Genomic DNA, 18965 nt, shown 5'->3' on the forward strand with positions numbered 1-18965 from the left:
ACAGGTTGACTTTTTTTGACTCGAGTGCTTGACGGAAAACGTTACCAAGACTATTAGGGTATTAGTAAAACGAACAATATGAATGCTAGTTGTTTATATGAACGAGATGTGTTGTTATTGATTTGTTGAAAAAATATGAGTTGAATAAATATCATCACTTTAAATAGTGTCTTGTGTATTTGTCCAATCACGTTGCACCCCGGCATGTTCCGCCGCCTTTGGTGGGGTGTGACAGATTGGTATCAGAGCCAAAAGAATATAGGATAGGTGGTTAGACGTAACGACCTAGTATAGTCTTTACTTTAGAGTCCTTATACGTGTTGCCTATGCGTGTTTACCCTACTTGATTGTTTAATGCACTTGTTTATTTATATACTTATTTATTTTATCAATCATAAATATACACATACACACACTTTCATAGAACTCCAAGGAATCCTTACCTTAAAATGCAAAAACATTAGATTTTTATTGTGTTTTATGGATCACGAGCTTAACTTGGATCCCGTTGTTTTAAATCTCCTTAAAGATTGTCTCATATGAGATAACCACTTTAAGTAGTCGAATGCGAGCGTTCCGCTCGCCATCCTAATATTTGGTGTTAAAACAATAGGACTACGGTGATTTCGTGGACTAGTGTTTTGGCATGACGTTGTATCTCGATTTATTGTGTTATCATTGTTATTTGAGTCTAAAACATGAAAAAGTCGCGGTGGTACGTGCACATGTTTAGACTCCAACATGGTATTTATGTAATAAAGGTTTATAGTGTCGGAATATCAAGTCATGGTGGTTCATGCACGATTTTCCGCCTTTAAATCTTAAAACATTATTATTATGTTTCAAAATTTATACCATTTTTCCCTTTATTTTATTATAAATCCTTATCACAAGTCTTCATTTATGAATATTATATTTTTTTTATTGTTAATAATTCTTTTATATCTCGATTTTATATGGTAAAATTTTACACCAATTTTCTCATTTTGATTTCACAAGGATTTTTATTGCAATTTCGTTCATTAAAAACTCTTCGTTATAAAAAGGAAAATAAATAAATAAATATATGTATATATAGAGTTTGATCTATTCATAATAATTTTTAGTATGTCATTTTTTTCATTAAGACGATTTACAAACGAAAATCTTATTATATAAATTTCATCATATTAAGAAGGTTTTATGATAAATTCACCTCAACTTTTCAAGTAAATCTTCTATTATATTAACTTTAAATTTCTTTAAAGTCCTTGTACAAAAAATAGTTAGTATAAAATCTCATTTTTATAACTATTTCGTTTATTTTGAACGATCCTTTTACAATATTAATTATTTAGACTTTTCACGACGTTTTAGTTATATTACATAATACCCATGGTAGAATTCTCATTACCTAAAATCTATTTTACAACGACTTTCATTATGCATTTTTGCTTCATTATAAGTTTTCACCAATAAAACTTGCATCTTATGATACAACTCGTTTTAAATTTCTTATGGTAGTTTCGCTTTGATTCTTCAAAAAAATTCGCAAACTTATAGTTTGTAACTTTCTTGAAATCCTCACGCAAAACTTCATAGAAATTTTATTTTAAAGACAAAAAAAAAATAAAATAAAAATAAAAATCGTTTACTTGTGATTTCTTGATTTACAATGCCGGTCATTTTAACTTACCATGATATTCTTCATTACACGATATTAAATAACGAACATGATAAAAAAAAAAGGATTTCATCTTGCAACTTTATATTTCCAAGACGACATTCATCATTTAATATTGAAACCTCATAAAAAATTTTAACATTCAATTTACGTATTTTAAACTTCCTCATAAGCAATAAATAAATAAGTTTATTTTAATCTTTATAAAAGAATTTGTATGATTCACACGCTCGGATCTCAAAAAAAAAAATTTCTTTTTATATAAAATATATATTCATATATATATATATATATATATATATATATATATATATATATATTAACATGTAATTTTAATTATCAAATTTTCATGGACATTTTAAACATTATATATAAATTATGATATTTTCAATTTAATACCTACTATTAGTCAAAATTTCCCTAAACGCAACCACAAGTTTCCAAACACCCGTATTCCGTCTCAAACTACCGCCTTAAATCGAACCACCCTTACACTTCAAAAGTTTTCCCGCGCACTCAAATCTTTTCTCAATATGAACGAAACCTAAACATCCAAAAGTATACCCTCATCTACCCAAACCCCATGCAAGTCCAAGATATACAAAAATCAACCCAACAAAAGGCCCTAACTACCGACACTTCTACGCCACGAAAACCTATCAAACTCACCATTCTAATGCTTCAAAGACACCGACAAACACACTCACGAATGCTTGAAACATATACAAACCAAAGTTTACCCAACTATGACTCAAATCCTTCGACCCATGCTATGTCAATTCACCAAAACATATCGCCACACCATTCACATCCAACTATAGAGTTGATATCAAAATAGAAACCCAAACACTTCTTACTAAATACATGTATAAACTGAATCCAAACCCAAACTATTCAAGGTTGACTTACCCAACCCATCAACTTACCCGAACTCAAATTAGCAAGCATCATCCTAATAGCCCAACCACTACTCACACAAATCATCCAAGCTTAACCCACTCAAAAGACCTAAACCCAACAAACCCCATCGATTTAACTTAAGAAAACTCAACTACCAAAGCCGGCCTAAACACTCTCACCTACTACAAAAAATTTCCAACCCATTCACCATCCGAAGCCTAAAACCTTTCCATACACATGCAAGTTTCGTTTTTCCCTGAAATTATATATATATATATACATACATACAACTAGTGTACTTATAACAAACTCATGTGTTCGAATAATCGTTTTTCAAAATTATAAACTCTAAATATATATATGGTATTATCATGACAACAAAATTTTATTATGAGGAATTGTATTTAAGGGTTATTAAACGATTATATGTATGACTTCAAGATTATAAATATTGTCACCTGAGGTGATAAATCTCTTAATTACTTTTCTCATTGCATAAACTCAATGACCATGGCCTCGCAAATCTTGGGATGCATTTATAAATATTTTATATTGTTACACAAATTTTTGCTCAATAACGATTTACGCAAACTATTACTTCTTATTATCGCAAGCATTATTTTATAAATATTTTTCATCACAACCGCTTTATGTATGCAATTCCCTTTAACAATTTGGCATACAAGATTTACATTCAATAATGTTTTAAATATCTTCCCTAGCAATGCGTTACGGCGATGCTTTGTTTTTATGTACATTTCTTAGAAACAATAAAACGGCCTTACTTAAGACCTCATTTTAAATTTTATTCTATTATACGCTACGCGATTTACATATTTCGACATTAAATTCGAGTCTCACAATTAATGCGATTTTATTTTCATTTGATGATATGTTTCGATGACAATATTATACACATGAGATTTCATTTTTGGTGTTTTGATTTTCGTGACCAAATACAAACTATTCAATAACAATTTGTGCAATACTTTCAAAACCTTAACTTCGCCAAAAAACTCATTTATCTTTTAAACAATATTTTCATGTCTATGTTATTTATATTTGAGCATTTATGTAAACACGATTCTATACATTATTCTATATCATTTCATCTAATCTATTAACGGCCTATGTATGGCTGTCTACAAGTTTTGGCGCTATTATAAATCGTTATTATAATGACGATTATATAAATGGTTTCACAATAGTGGCCGTATTCACGTTTTATCACATTTCATCGATTGTTTTGGTTGTTAATCAATACTATTTTATATATATTGATGCACGTATGCGTCACCCCAAAGAAACTCACCTCATTTATCATGTTGATACATTTCACGCAATCGTATTCTCAATTACCTATAACCTCAAGTTTGTACACGTATGTAACTCATCGTACGATGTTATTTTAAGTTGTATCATTGTTTATCCCAACTTTACGTGATCATTTATTGGACCTTTCATTTCTATTTATCAGGTTTCATCTTATATATCTTATTTAGTACCTTGATTTATAGACTTTGGTAACTATCTTAATGACATTTGACTTTAAATCCCGTTTCGTATTTGTTTACCATGGATATTAATTATTTGATCGTCTTTGCTTAATTAAACCAAAATAGTTCTTTTCACCTTGATCATACTCTAAGATTTTAACTGTTTCATTTATGTATCCCATTTTCCTACTTGCTAAAAAGTCAATCCCGAAATTCTCAACCACTAGTACTGTTTTTTTTTCAATATTGGTAAAATTCAACAAATTTATTTACACATCTATTATTTAAAGATTTCAAAATAAATATGTCTCTTAAACCACACAATTGAACGAACCATGTGGACCATACGACGATTTAAATAATTATGGGTGCACACTTAATTATCGAAATCCCCGTATGGAAGCCATAGTAAGTACACTTGTGTGCGATAACTCAGACCCAAGGATGATGGCAGAAAAATGATGGAAATGTGAATCATGATTAAGGGCATGGTGGTTACGCCGCTGGTACATCCTATATATAGTGCCTTTATTATGTTTCTCATTTGTAGCGTTTTTCAAATCATGTAAGGATTTGACGTTATTCGTTTGCTTAAAGTTTGTTCATGCAATTATTTACTAAAGACAACATTTGTTAATAATTACTTTTTCTTTAAGTTTATTTAAATTTCGGGACGAAATTTCCAAAAAGTTTGGGATACTGTGACATCCGTCAAATTTGAGTCTCAAGTTGTATCCGTATTGTAAACTTTTATTTTGTAAAACCGACTCAAACATTTTAGAACCTTAATTTATTATTATATAATATTATTATAGATCTCGATCACCAATAAATCGATGTTTGTCATATCATAGCGTTGTTATGAAAAATATAAGAGGTCCAAACTGAGTTTTGTATAGTTATTATAAGCTTCGGAAATCTTTAAACTCGTTTTAAACCATGACAGAAACTTGAGGGGCCTTTTGTTAAAATATGCATACACATATAAACACATAAAACCCTAAACCTAACATAGCATCACAAACAATAGCACACCAGCCGCCACCGCCCCCCCCCCCCCTCTAGCCATTTTCAGGCGAACCTAGCTGACCGGCGACGGAAACCCGGCCAACACACCCTCCGGTCACCACCCTCACCCTCCGGTAATCCCATAACTCTCCTTCCTCGTTTTCCGGCGAGCACCACCACCGAACACCGTCCCTTTTTTATCCGACACCACCACCGAAAACCACTCCTCCTACCCCCTCGCGTTTTCCGGCATCTGGAGCTGCAACCCCACTTCCGCTCGCGTTTTTCCGGCGACCGGAAAGCCGCCGCCGTACCCTTAGTCTCTCACCGCCGTTATCTTTCTCTCTCGGCCTCTCTCTCTCAGTCTCTCTATCTCTCTCGGCTCACTCTATCTCTCTCTCTCTCCCTCTCTCTCCTTGTTATCTCTCTCTCTCTCTCTCTCCCTCTCTCTCTCCCTCTCTCTCCTTGTTATCTCTCTCTCTCTCGCAGCTCTCTCTCTCTCTCTCTCGGCCTTCGTTTTCCGGCGGCTGCTGTTGCTTCGTCTCCATCGGGTTCGATTCGTTTACTTCCCAGTATAGATCCACGACTCGGGAATAGTTAATAGCTAAATTAATTTGGGGTTTTGGTATTATTAGTTTTCATATATTGATTTTCAGATTTAGATTGTTAGTAACCGGTTTTAGTTATCGGATTACATTCTTTGAAACGAGTTGGATGAGTATGGACATTGGTTTAAATTAGGGAAAAGATAAATACCCGGGAAATGGATACATAAAAGTTCTTATGGGTATAATTATTTTGGTTCTGTTGGTTTGTACATAAGTTATTAAACTAGAGGTCTCGAGTTCGGGTCTCGTCCTAGCCGGTTTTGGTAGTATCTTTTCGTACTATAAAATTTATTGTTACTATTAATATTAATGTCGCTACAAAAAGATTATTATTAGTATTTAACATATAACTTACTATTATATTTATTTATCATTAATATTAATAATAATAATATTATTATTATTACTGTCATTATTCTTATAAATATTTAAGTTATTATTATTAATAAAGACCATATTATTATTATTTATTAAAAATCATATTTCTATCATTTATTTATTAACAATAATATTATTATACTTATTTTGTGAATTCGTTTAGAAATCGAACCAACATCAAGTATGGTATCATTATTTACTATGAATATTATTTATTATTGTTATTATTTTTATCAACACTTTAACTAATACCAAGACTTTTATTCTATAACTATTATTATTAGTATTATTAATAATAATTATTGTTATAATTATTATACTATATTTGTACTATCAAAAATAGTTATTGTTATTATCATTATCTTATACATATATATATATACATGTCTAACATATCTTTTTAGAATTATTATTATCATTACTATCATTATCATTAATAATATTATTATAAGCTATATTATCAATTCATTTTATGAAAACCGAACCCTTGATTTAAAACCCGTCTTGTCTCTTTTAATATTGGTTTAGCTATTTAAAATCCCAATAAAATAATATTATTTTTATTCTAATTATTAATTATGTACGAGTCCCTAATCATTAACAAATTAACCGGTAATCCGATCTATAACTGGACCTCATCGTTCATGTTTCAAATATAGTTTCACTATGGTTTCAAGTTCATTAATGTATATTAAATTATTTATTTTAGCTAAGGAGTTTATCGTTTCAAGTTAGATCTATTCGTTTACCATTCGAGCTTCATTTATTTATCTATTTATTTCTCGGTTCATCAATCGAGGTGAGTACTTTCATACCCCTTTTCCATCTTTCGTTTTGGGGTGACATTTCATACTTATCAAACTAAATGCTTCAATTACTTGAATCTTTAAACCCACAAACGTGATTGTATACTTTACTTGAATAATTGCTTGATTTGGTGTTCTATGCTTACATGCTATGTGCCTATGTGTTTTTCGCTTTCAGTCATGGGGAAGTCTATAAATCCGTGATCTATCTGGTATTCTCTTATAGCACGGTGTCGTTAACGTAAAGCAATTAACGATATTCTATTAAATCCTAGACTACTTGGCAACCCCTTGTAGCTAGGTGGCGCTAACGTAATTCTATTAGCGATTGTCAATTTATCCAAGTTGTTGCTTTTATTTATGGTTTTGTATACAAGTTTTGTGGCTTTTGTTACTATATACTTATATGCTCAAACTTATGAATTGCTCATCAACCTATGTGTTGACAAACTTTATTTTATGAAATGTTACAGGTTTGACTTTTGTTGACTCGAGTGCTTGACGGAAAACGTTACAAAGACTATTAGAGTATTAGTAAAACGAACAATATGAATGCTAGTTGTTTATATGAACGAGATGTGTTGTTATTGATTTGTTGAAAAAAAAGAGTTGAATAAATATCGTCACTTTAAATAGTGTCTTGTGTATTTGTCCAATCACGTTGCACCCCGGCATGTTCCACCGCCTTTGGTCGGGGTGTGACATTCTCGGTTTACATGTGCACCCAAAACCCAAGCCCAAATAACTAGTACTAATTACAATCAAACTCAAACCAGAAAACTAGTCCCAACAATCTCCCCCCTGGTTTGTAGCTTTATCTTTACTCTTCCTCCGTGTAATCAAGATCCGCATCCTTCAACCCTCCAGCCCAAAATTTGTTATTGATGATAGATGCCCCCATGCTTGTGTATTCTTTGGTGGCTGTTTCAAAAAGACCATCAGCAACAATCTGATGCGTACTGAGTGTCTTGATGTCCTTCTCATGAAATTTCAATAGATCCTTAGGGTCAACAAAGCGATATTGACCTTTTCCCTTTTGTAGCTTGACAACAGTTGTAGCAGTAAAGGGATCAAAGAACCAGAATCTCATGTTGTCCAATGTACCATCGGGAGTACAAAAATGAAAGTAGCTTTCTTTGTGGGAGGCCACATCACATTCACCATAGTTTTCCCAGTTCATGGATCCAGGACTCCTTTGGCTTTCTTCAGAAAAGATTCAGCAGTCGGCATATTTGGAAAGCCTCTATCAACTTGACGCTTGAGAAATTTCCAGAAATCAGTGCCCCGTTTGTCGTGTGATGGATTTGAAAATGGAGCATATATTAAGTCACTCAAATCAACTTTAGTCTAAGAACCAAAGTCCTTCATCTTTTTGTAGTACTCCATTGTCCCTGACTTTCTCTTGACCTACCACATTCTCTTATTTGCATCAAAACCCCATGATAGAACTCCAGATCGATCACCGTATTTGTCAGAGAACCCCTTCTGAAGTGTAACAACATATCTCTCTGGGTCATCTGAAGATACAACATTTTGATCTGAGTTCTTCATTACCAGCAGCTTCTTCTTTCCCTTCTCAAGCAACTTCTTTTTAATTCTGTCAGACTTCTCTTTTGTAACAGATGGTGCATCCAAGTAACGATTCATAGAATCTGATTCTTCTTGTCGACTGACAGCAATGTTATCGTCTGGATGAGCATTAGAATCTTTGTCTTGATCAGTAGTTGGAGCTCGATGTACCATATCTCCATTACTTTTGAACTCGTCTCCAAACTTTTGAAATAGCCTTTGTTGAAGATCGAGATACATCGCAGTTAGGCCTCCCATTACTGACTGCAATTCTTTAATCTTGGAGTCTTTGTCTGAATTGCTGGCCTCAAGCTCCTGAATACGAACATCCTTAATTACCGAATCCTGCTCGAGTTCAAAAACTCGTCGTTGCAGAGCCTGAATGTCCACATGAGCATTCTCAAGAACCACTCATTTTCCCTTGTTCTGAAGAAAGGCTTCCTACATGGCAAGAATTTGAGCAACCTTATCTGAAACACCTGAACTTGACTGCCATGAACAAATTGACTAGATGACCCAGAGGGGATATCTATAGCGTCATTGTGCGGAATTTCTGCTTCAAAATCAAGGTCATCACCAAAATCACTGGACAACAGTTCCATGAATGTTGGCTTAGTAGTAGATGCAATTGGTTCAGTTTGTGATTCTGGTTGATCGGTGATCTGTTGAGGGCTGGAGGTTGATTCTGGTGCTGGTGTGATTGTTGGTGTTGGTGTTGCTTTGGTTGTTTCAACTTCACTTGCCAACTCGCTTGATTTTAAATCATCTCTCTTTCGTTTACGATGGATGAGATCAGCAGTTGACTCTTCTTCATAGTCTTCCTCAGCATCTTCAGTAACTGTCGAAGGAGGCTTCCGAGCAGTTGACTGAAATAGGACTTTTGCAGCTTCGAGGGCTTTTAATCTTTCATCATTTGTAAGAGTACTTGGATGACGAGGCTCTTCTTCCTCATCTTCATCATCGGAGATCTCAAACGTAGAAGCACGTGGTTGAGCGGGTACCACGTGTTCATCAGCAACCTAAGCTATGACAGGCTCAGCTTCGGTCTCAGCAAAATGACCGAATTTTTCCAGGGGTCTCAATCCCCTGTAAACTATTTTTCCCCCTTTTTTTGACTGCTTCATTAACCCAAAGGAGTTGGGTCCCATTGTCTTCATATCCAAGGTCTCAACAGTTTTAACCAAATCAGTGTAATGAGAGTCAAAGATCATCTGCAAAAACCTTGGGTACATCAAAAACATCTCTTTCTTCTTTGCCCTGAGATTGCTCATCATTTCATTGAAGACGAATTTGGAATAGTTTTAATTCCAACCCATGATCAGAGCAACAATAGAAGACGTCTGGGTGTGATTGATCTCATCTGACCCCCTTTTTGTAAGGCCCCGTTACCGGTAGCCCTACTTTCGTGTTGGATTTACTCATAAACGCAGTTCTAAATATCATAGTTAATTAAAACATTCGCGGAATATAAAAGCTTTCATAAAACATTTCATAACAAAACACGTCTTGTCTTAAAACATCATTTTGTCTTTCAAAATGAACGAAACATTAAACTTAAACGTCTTGAGTCTTCTGATGCCAGCCTCTTATTCAGTGCCACGTGTCTCCTCAAGCGAGCTGCCTCATCCTACTCACCTGCGTGCATACTAAAAGTCAGCTACGCTGAGTGAGTTCTAGTTAATCATACACTATACAATACACATAAACTTATATTCTTTCATTCATACTTTCATACTTTCTTTTGTATTAACTTACTTTCATATCTTACGTTATAAAGAGCATTACGCCCTACATTCCTCGAGTATTATTAGGGCTCGGTACCCTCCCTCCTCAAGTATTATTAGGGCTCGGTACCCTCCTTCCTCGAGTATTATTAGGGCTTGGTACCCTCTTTCCTCGAGTATTATTAGGGCTCGGTACCCTCTTTCCTCGAATATTAGTAGGGTTCGGTTCCCTAGTTCTCGAATATTAGTAGGGTTCGATTCCCTCTTCGTTACCATATAACCATACATCATACCTCGAGTATTATTAGGGCTCGGTACCCTTTTCGTAACCATACAACCATCATTTCCTTCTTTTATTAACTTTATCACTTTCATACACATAAGCATACATATCATACTTATCTTATACATAGCGTTACAACCTGACAGTACGTGCAATATCCGAAGATCGTTCACGTACCATCAAGCAATCATTCATACATTTCACATTATCCACATAAGGCATACACTTATCTATTAGGATAAGCGTATTAACAAACATATTGAGTATGCACACAGCCCCGAAAACATAACACATAAATGGGGCTAGAAACTCACCTGAATCCTGTTACGCTCTCCGTTAATAGTTATCCCTTTCTTCAGTTGTGCACGGCTGACTGTATAACAAGTATACGTATCAATTAACTACTACTACTCATGTTGTATTTCTATCTTTATATGACCCACAACGAACGGGGGTCCGGGGGCAGCGCCCCTGGCAGCGGGGTCTAGGGGCTGCCTAATAGATAAGTGTATGCCTTATGTGGATAATGTGAAATGTATGAATGATTGCTAGGGGCTAGAGCCCCTAGCAGGGTCCAAGGGGCAGAGCCCCTGGCTGGGCTAGAAAATATTTATTTACATTAACTGTCTTAACACATTTTCCATTAGGTTTTTAATTTATTTTCTAAGCGAACTTAACTTTAGGCGAAGTTAAACCTTAAGCGAACTTAGCTTTAGGTGAAGTTATCAGTTAGGTGAACTTGGCCTTAGGCGAAGTTATCAGTTAGGCGAACTTGGCCGTAGGCGAAGTTATCACTTAGGCGAACTTGGCCTTAGGCGAAGTTATTAATTAGGAGAACTTGGCCTTAGGCGAAGTTAAGCTTTGAAGGCGAAGTTATGCTTTTGCAGGCGAAGTTGTGGTTTTGCAGGCGAAGTTGCCCAGTTCAGCTACGGGTTTTGTTTTTATCAAGCATTTTGGCGATTTTAATACCCTTGTTATGGTTCGACATCACCCACTACGTTCCCTAACCGTTTTCGGTCGTATATATATCTCGTATATACTATAAATCTTGGACCTTTAAGGTAAAAACGTTCAATACTACGTAAACTATAAAGGTCAAGAACATACCTTTTATACGTTCAGTGTGGTCGCGGTTTGCTTGGTTATCTCGTATATTGAAGATCTAATAATGGTCGGCTTGATTCTTGGTCTCGGATGTCTCTCTCTCTCTCGGCCGAATATGGTGTAGTGTATGTGTGTGTTTTTGAGTGTGTAGAGATTATGATGGAAATGAAATGAGGGTTTAGGGTTTTAGGTTGGTTTAGGGGATATTTATATCCCTTAAAGCCCATGGACCTAAGGCCCATTCTCATTTAACCCATCTTAATTAATCTAAGTCCATGATCCGTTCTTTACTCGACATTAATTAATTAATAACGCGAAATCACTAAACGTAACTTTCTTTATTTAACATTATAAATTTTAGGATGTTACACTTTTCTTCCTGAGATACAAGTGAAAAGCGTGTGCAAGAGGTATCTCCAGTACGAGTGAAACAGTTTCTTGACTGCCGGTGGATAAGTTCCTTCATACCACATTCTTCTAATTACTTCAGTAACCTCGGCGGTAGAATATTCTGTTGGGTAGTCGGGTTGATCCCCAAACAGAAGTACCTCTCTGATAATGCCTTCAGTAACAGTAACAGGCTTCATCTGTATTTTGGAGTCGATTGAAGTAAATCCATCTGCCCCTTGAGAGTTGATCTTTGCATTATTCCAGAAATCAATGACCATCTTCTTGCAAATGACAGGATTTTCACGAAGAGCATGGAAAATCCTGCAAGTGTTGAGTCCAACAATCATCGACTTGAACTCCTTTTGAGCCAGTGGCGGGTGATACAAGTGACCAGCTATATTATGAGTATCTACAAACTTTAACGGATTTTGATCAGCCATATCTGCACCAAACTTAACAAGTTAGATAATAATTAAATTTTCTTGACATGGATCAACAATTTATTCATAAATAGTTATTGGACCAATAAAATCCTAAATAAACACACATCAGGTAACCCAAACTACATTACATCGGTCCAAGCTCACACCACTGTGAAGGTTTGGGCTCAAAAAGTAAGAATTTGGCCCAGCAAGAGGGATCTTGGTCAACAATTTGGTTCTTTGTCAACAAATTAACCGAGAACAAGGGTTCTCGGTCACGATTTGTCCGAAAACGAAGTTTTCTGCCATGAAGGGGGTTCTCGGTCAGTGTTTAACCGGGAACAAGGGTTCTCGGTCAGGACTTGGCCGAGAACGAGTTTTTCTGTCATGATAGGGAGTTCTCTGTCAACAAAAGTCAACCGAGAACTCCAACACAGCTGTGAACATAAAACCCTTTTGGATTCCTCCTCAGGAAACGAGCAATCCCCTTCAATCCCACCGAGATCCCTAAAACCACCATGAAACCTGCTACAAGTTGGTTAAGATCAACCGAAAACCCCTAATTAACCACTATTAAATCCATCAAAACCCTTTTTACTCATAACACCAATGATCAGAGTTCATCAAGTCATCCGTAAAGACAGTTTGTAAGGCCACAACAATAGATCTTAGGGACATGAAACCATCTCCAGTACCTGCTAATTACTAAACACACTTGAAGCTTTAATTAGTGAAAGAGTTTAGATCTCGGCAAGAAATATTATAAAATAGGATCTCGGCTGAGAGGGTTCTTGAGAATGAAAAGATAATAAAAATGAAAAAGAAAAACTCCTTAACATATATATATCAAACTCAGTGGGCCGGGCCGAAAACTCTTTGAGGGCTTAAGGTGAGCCGAAAACCTAACAAAGCTAGCCCAACAGAACTCAATATCCATTAGATGATATCCAAGCCTTTCAAAGCCCAAGATTTAAGAAAAACACACCATTTGCACAGGCGTTTCGAGGAGAGTAATTTCGAGAAAAAACCAAAATTAAACATGACGAGACAAAACAAAAAACATAAATTATCTTCACCAGAAAACAACTCCCCTTATTTTTAACGTCGGGATCAAATTTCAGTTCTTCGTAAACTGCCGCCCTTGTGAAAAGATCCGAACATGGAATCATATTGTTTAAGAGGCAGTCACAAAGATTCATGTTCAGCATTATTATGACATCTAAGAGACAGATTGATAGCGTGTATCCCATAATCAGCAAGATCTTTCATCGCATCAGTGATATGATTAAGGTTCAGTTAGGCATAAAGCATAAATGGACATCACTCATGGACCTATGATGCCTCCTATCTCTTCTCAAAGCGTATTTGGCTTTTCCCAGATCACCCCAATTTGACTCCAACCCCCTAGTGATTGATCAAAATAATTTTTATACAAAGCATGGCTTAGAATTAAGGTTAAACGTTGGACTTAGTGCCAGTAAACTGACAAGCCTTTCATTCGAGACATGACATGACTTACTTGTGTGCCTCCATCTCTGTAGTTCTAGTTTGAACCCTTGAAGCCATGATAAAGAAATAAATTCAATAGACATAAATTACTTCAATCACAACTTTTTTTTAATAATAATAGTAGTAGCAATAGCTTGATTGTATTATATTTTTGGTGATCAAGACACTAACGGGCTCGTGTATGACTGGGTAATTGCTTTTCTGCCTGTCATTCGGAGAGATGTATCTAGAGACATGCACATGTCTTCAAAATGACTCTCCACATTAAGTTTAGCAAATTTAGTTTGTATCACTTTAACTTTTACGCATCGTGGAAAGTACCATACACATCAATGACTGTTCTAAAGTCTTTTAAGCCAAATAACTTCACCCGTTAGGCACACAAAAACAATTTATCTATCACTTTCCAAAGGTTGGATCAATTTCCATTTGAAAATATTTTCAAACTTCTAAAAGGGCTATTAACTGAATAGTAATATCACTTCCCAGAGAGTTAAGTAAAACACACGCGTTAAGCATTTAGTCACCCCGGTCACTGTAAGCCTTCAGGTTAATGGCTATCCATTGTAACCACAAGTGATTAACTAGACCAAACATGCATGAAAACACATGTCCTTCTGACTCTGATTTAACAACATAATTTTAAGTAAAAGAACACGAAACACAAACAACATATCATAATCGCCCCGGGTGCTTTCAGTCATCAGGTAAATGGCTATCCTGTGAAACTATATATAGAACACCGGACCAACTATATACAAGTATATGTCCTTCAAACTTGAGAAACCGACATAATTTTAAGCAAAAATGAATGTTAATAATTTTTTATTTATTTAAATTTTTTCTTTTTTTTCTTTTTTAAAAAAAAAAGCAACGCACGCACACTATTTTTGTCTTTTTGATTTTTAAATAAAAGCAACGCACACACACTATTTTTGTCTTTTTGATTTTTTCTCACACACTATTTTTGTCTTTTTGATTTTTTCTCCCCCTAAATTTGTGCAAAAATTAAACAAAAAACAAGTGCAAATTTACTCCCAAAAACACTCAATCCTCGAAATGTAGCATTTTAAGAAAACTCACTAGCACATTAAATTTTGCTGTTCCGACCGGTTTTGTAAATAGGTCCGCCATGTTATTATCGGTGTGGTCCTGTTCAAGATGAATCAATTTTCGATCGAAACAATCACGAATAAAATGAATTTTAATGTCGATGTTCTTGGTTTTAGAATGTTGGACTGGGTTTTTCACAATAGCAATGGCTGCATCATTATCACAGAAAATAGGAGTGTCAAGAAATTCCAAACCGTAATCCAGAAAATGATTTTGCATCCAGATAACCTGAGAGCAGCAAGCAGACGCTGCAATATACTCTGCTTCGGCTTTCGAAGTGGACACTGTTTGTTGTTTCTTACACTTCCATGAAATGAATCTATCTCCGAGAAACTGGCAGCCAGCTGACGTGGATTTCCTGTCAATGTCATCTCCACCATAATTGCTATCAGCAAAAGCATAAAGATCAAATTCTGATTTTTTGGGATACCAAAGACCGAACTTCGGTTGTCCACTCAGATATCTAAAAATACGTTTAAGAGCAATTAAATGAGAGAGTTTAGGATTAGCCTGGAAGCGAGCACATTGGCAGACAGCGAACATTATGTCGGGACGGCTGACTGTGAGGTACATCAGAGACCCGATCATCGATCGATAGTATGTCTGGTCTACGGGACTCCCTTCAGGATCAGATGATAAAAGCGGTCTTTCAGCCATTGGAGTATTGGAAATCTTGGAATCTTGAAGCTCAAACTTAGCCAGCATATCTTCAACGTACTTTCATTGATGTAACAGAATTCCCGTTGGACTTTGCCGAACCTGTAACCCCAGAAATGTTGTCATTTCACCCAACAAACTCATCTCAAATCTTTTCTTCATAACGCCTTCAAATTCTTTGCACAAGTCAGCACTGGTGGAACCGAAGATGATGTCATCAACATAAATCTGGACCAGAATCAAATCCTTTCCGACAGTTTTTCGGAACAAAGTTTGATCAATCGTTCCCCGCTTGCAGCCGTGATCAAGTAGGTGCGCGGTCAGTGTAGCATACCACGCCCTTGGAGCCTGATGTAGTCCGTATAGCGCCTTGTCTAACTTGTAAACAGGATTTGGCCTCTTAGAGTCAACGAAACCCGGTGGCTGATCGACATAAATTTCTTCTTTGACCTCACCATACAAAAACTCTGTTTTAACATCCATCTGATAAACTGTGAACCCCATATGCATACGCCAGAAAAATTCTAATTGTCTCAAGTCTAGCTACTGGAGCATAGACTTCTGTGTAATCTAACCCTTCAATCTGACGAAATCCGCGAACTACCAGTCGTGCCTTATTACGAACAATAACCCCGGTGTCATCTTGCTTGTTCCTAAAAACCCATCTTGTATCAAGAGCTTTCTTTCCTTCCGGCAATTTAACCAATCTCCATACCTTCAACTTCTTAAACTGATTCAGTTCTTCATGCATAGCATCGACCCAACTAGGTTCTTGAAGGGCCATCTCAACATTCTTTGGTTCGATTTGAGATATGAAACAAGAGAACATGCAACTGTTTATGTGTCCGGTCTGACTTCTGGTGGACACACCCGCTTCAATGGGTCCTATGACGTTATCAATCGGGTGATTCTTTTGAATTCTTGAAGGAATTGAATGATCAGAAACACCATTGTTTGGTTGAAGATTTGTTACGTTTTCCCCGGAGTCAGTAAGGGGGTCTTTCCATCCCGATGTTTCTGTACTGTGAGAGTACGAAGTGCCGGCAACGTATTCATTTGGAATGATATCCGGAAACAATGTGCTCCCGAATATCTGACGAACGGAACTCTCCCACTCAACATCAACAGTATTCTCAGACGAGATTGGTTGTGAATGATCGGTCTCTGAAGATTGGATAGGCTGACTTGATTTGGTCGAGGTACTAGTCATCTCAATAACCTCATCATCCAGTAACGGAGAAATGTGAGACAATGATTTAGAGCTATCTTGAGCAATTATCACTGTGGAACCATCTTGAGATTCTGGATTGATGACAGGAAATACATTGAAGGGCTTGAAAATTTCATTGTAGTCGAATAACCATTCAGGACCGACACGGGCGTCAGTCTCATTTCCTTCTAACCAACGAACTTCATAAGATTCTATAATCTACTTAGTTGACTTGTTGTAGACCCGATATGTTGTATTCCCCCATATCCAACAAAGTAACATTCATCAGCTACGGCTCCAAACTTTGGATTTGATTCTAGAATTAGTAAAGTGCACAGACACCCGAATGTTTTGAAATGTTTGACAGTGGGTGAATGACCATAAACAATCTCATACGTAGTTTTCACCTTAGACTTATTGACTTCACCCGATTCAGAACATAACAAGCCGTATTGATGGTTTTTGCCCAGAAAAACAGTGGTAGTTTGGAGTCACATAACATTGTTCGTGCAGCTTCAATTAGAGTTCTGTTTCTTCTTTCAGCAACACCATTTTGTTGAGGCGTCCGCGGAGCACTGTACTGACGAAGCACCTCCTTTTCTGAGCAGAAATGATTCAGAACTGCATTCTTGAATTCCGTTCCATTATCACATCGGATTCCTTTCAGCTTAAGGTTCAGTTGTTTTTCCATTAATACCACAAACTTCTTGATCAGATCTGCAGTTTCACTCTTATTTGACAAGAAAAATACCCAGGTAAAACGTGAGTAGTCATCAGTAATAACAAGACAATAAGAGCTACGAGAAAAACTTAGAACATGGACAGGTCCGAAGAGGTCCATATGAAGTAATTGAAAAACTGATGAGATGGAATTAATTAATTTAGGCTTATGAGATTTTCGATGATGTTTTCCCAAAGCACAAGCCACACATTTTTCAACAGTCACAAAATCTTTGATAGGTAAACCACGCACTAAGTTGTTTTTAGCAAGACGATTAAGATTTTTAATATTATCATGACCAAGCCGACGATGCCAAAGCATCGCATTATGTCCCGACACTTTTGAAAACAAACATGTAATTTCGTCGGGAACATTTTGGTTCATGTCGATCACATAAGCATTATCTTTTCGTTGTGATCGAAAAAGAATCTATTCTTCTGGTATGATTATAGCAGGTTTCAGAATTAAGCACTCCTTTTTGGTAAAATGAGTTGAAAAGTCTTTCTCACAAATTTGCGACACGCTTAAAAGACTATGCTTCAATTCTGGAACAAAATTAAAATTTTCAAACTTCAACACAACGTTACTTACAGTACCCTTTTGAGTGACTTTTCCTTTCTCTCCTCCAGCAAAGGACACATACCCACCATTGAATGTTTGAATGTCGTGTAGCTGGGTGATGTCTCCTGTCATGTGCCTGGAACAGCCACTATCAACATACCAAGGTCTGATGATATTCCTCCATAGCTGTCCCTGCACAAAACACGAGATTAGTTAGTTTTTGGTACCCAGTCCATACTTACACTGGGTGACCCTGACTCATCAACTTTTGTCACAGACTGCCATGTCATATCCTTTTGATCATCAAAAATAGAATGATTAGATGCTTTCGCCGGCGATTTAGGCAACCATTTATGTCTGGAAGATTAGGAATTATAAGTACGAATGCTTGTCATGATCTCCGGTGCCTTAGACGTGGACTTATTAGATGACGTTTTTTTCTTCTCCTGTTTAGGTCTAGTGTTAATGTTTATATGTGATTTTGAACTTGAAACACCTTTATTTACCCTTCCTTTGATCATGTTGGGTTTGGTCTGATGAAGACTAAACCTGCCAGATTTGTTTCGGTTCCAATCATCGTCAAAGGAACTAGCCGTATGATGTCTAAACCCTTGCCTACATGAATTATGAGGCACATATGCCATATTCCTTTGATAAAATCCGTAGTATGGAATGTACGGACGGTGTGGACAATTTCTGGCAATATGACCAGGAGTGTCACAGTTAAAACATGTCTGACGTTTTATGAAAAATTCACTCTAGGCAGCTCCTTGTCTGGACTGGTTATGTGGACCAGTCTGTTTAGATTTGCAAGAATATACATTTTCCTTTTTAAACTTATCA

Source organism: Bidens hawaiensis, unplaced genomic scaffold, assembly GCF_021521415.1.
Source record: "Bidens hawaiensis isolate Kalapana, Puna unplaced genomic scaffold, B.hawaiensis_p1.1 tig00032456_1, whole genome shotgun sequence".
Lineage (NCBI taxonomy): Eukaryota > Viridiplantae > Streptophyta > Magnoliopsida > Asterales > Asteraceae > Bidens > Bidens hawaiensis.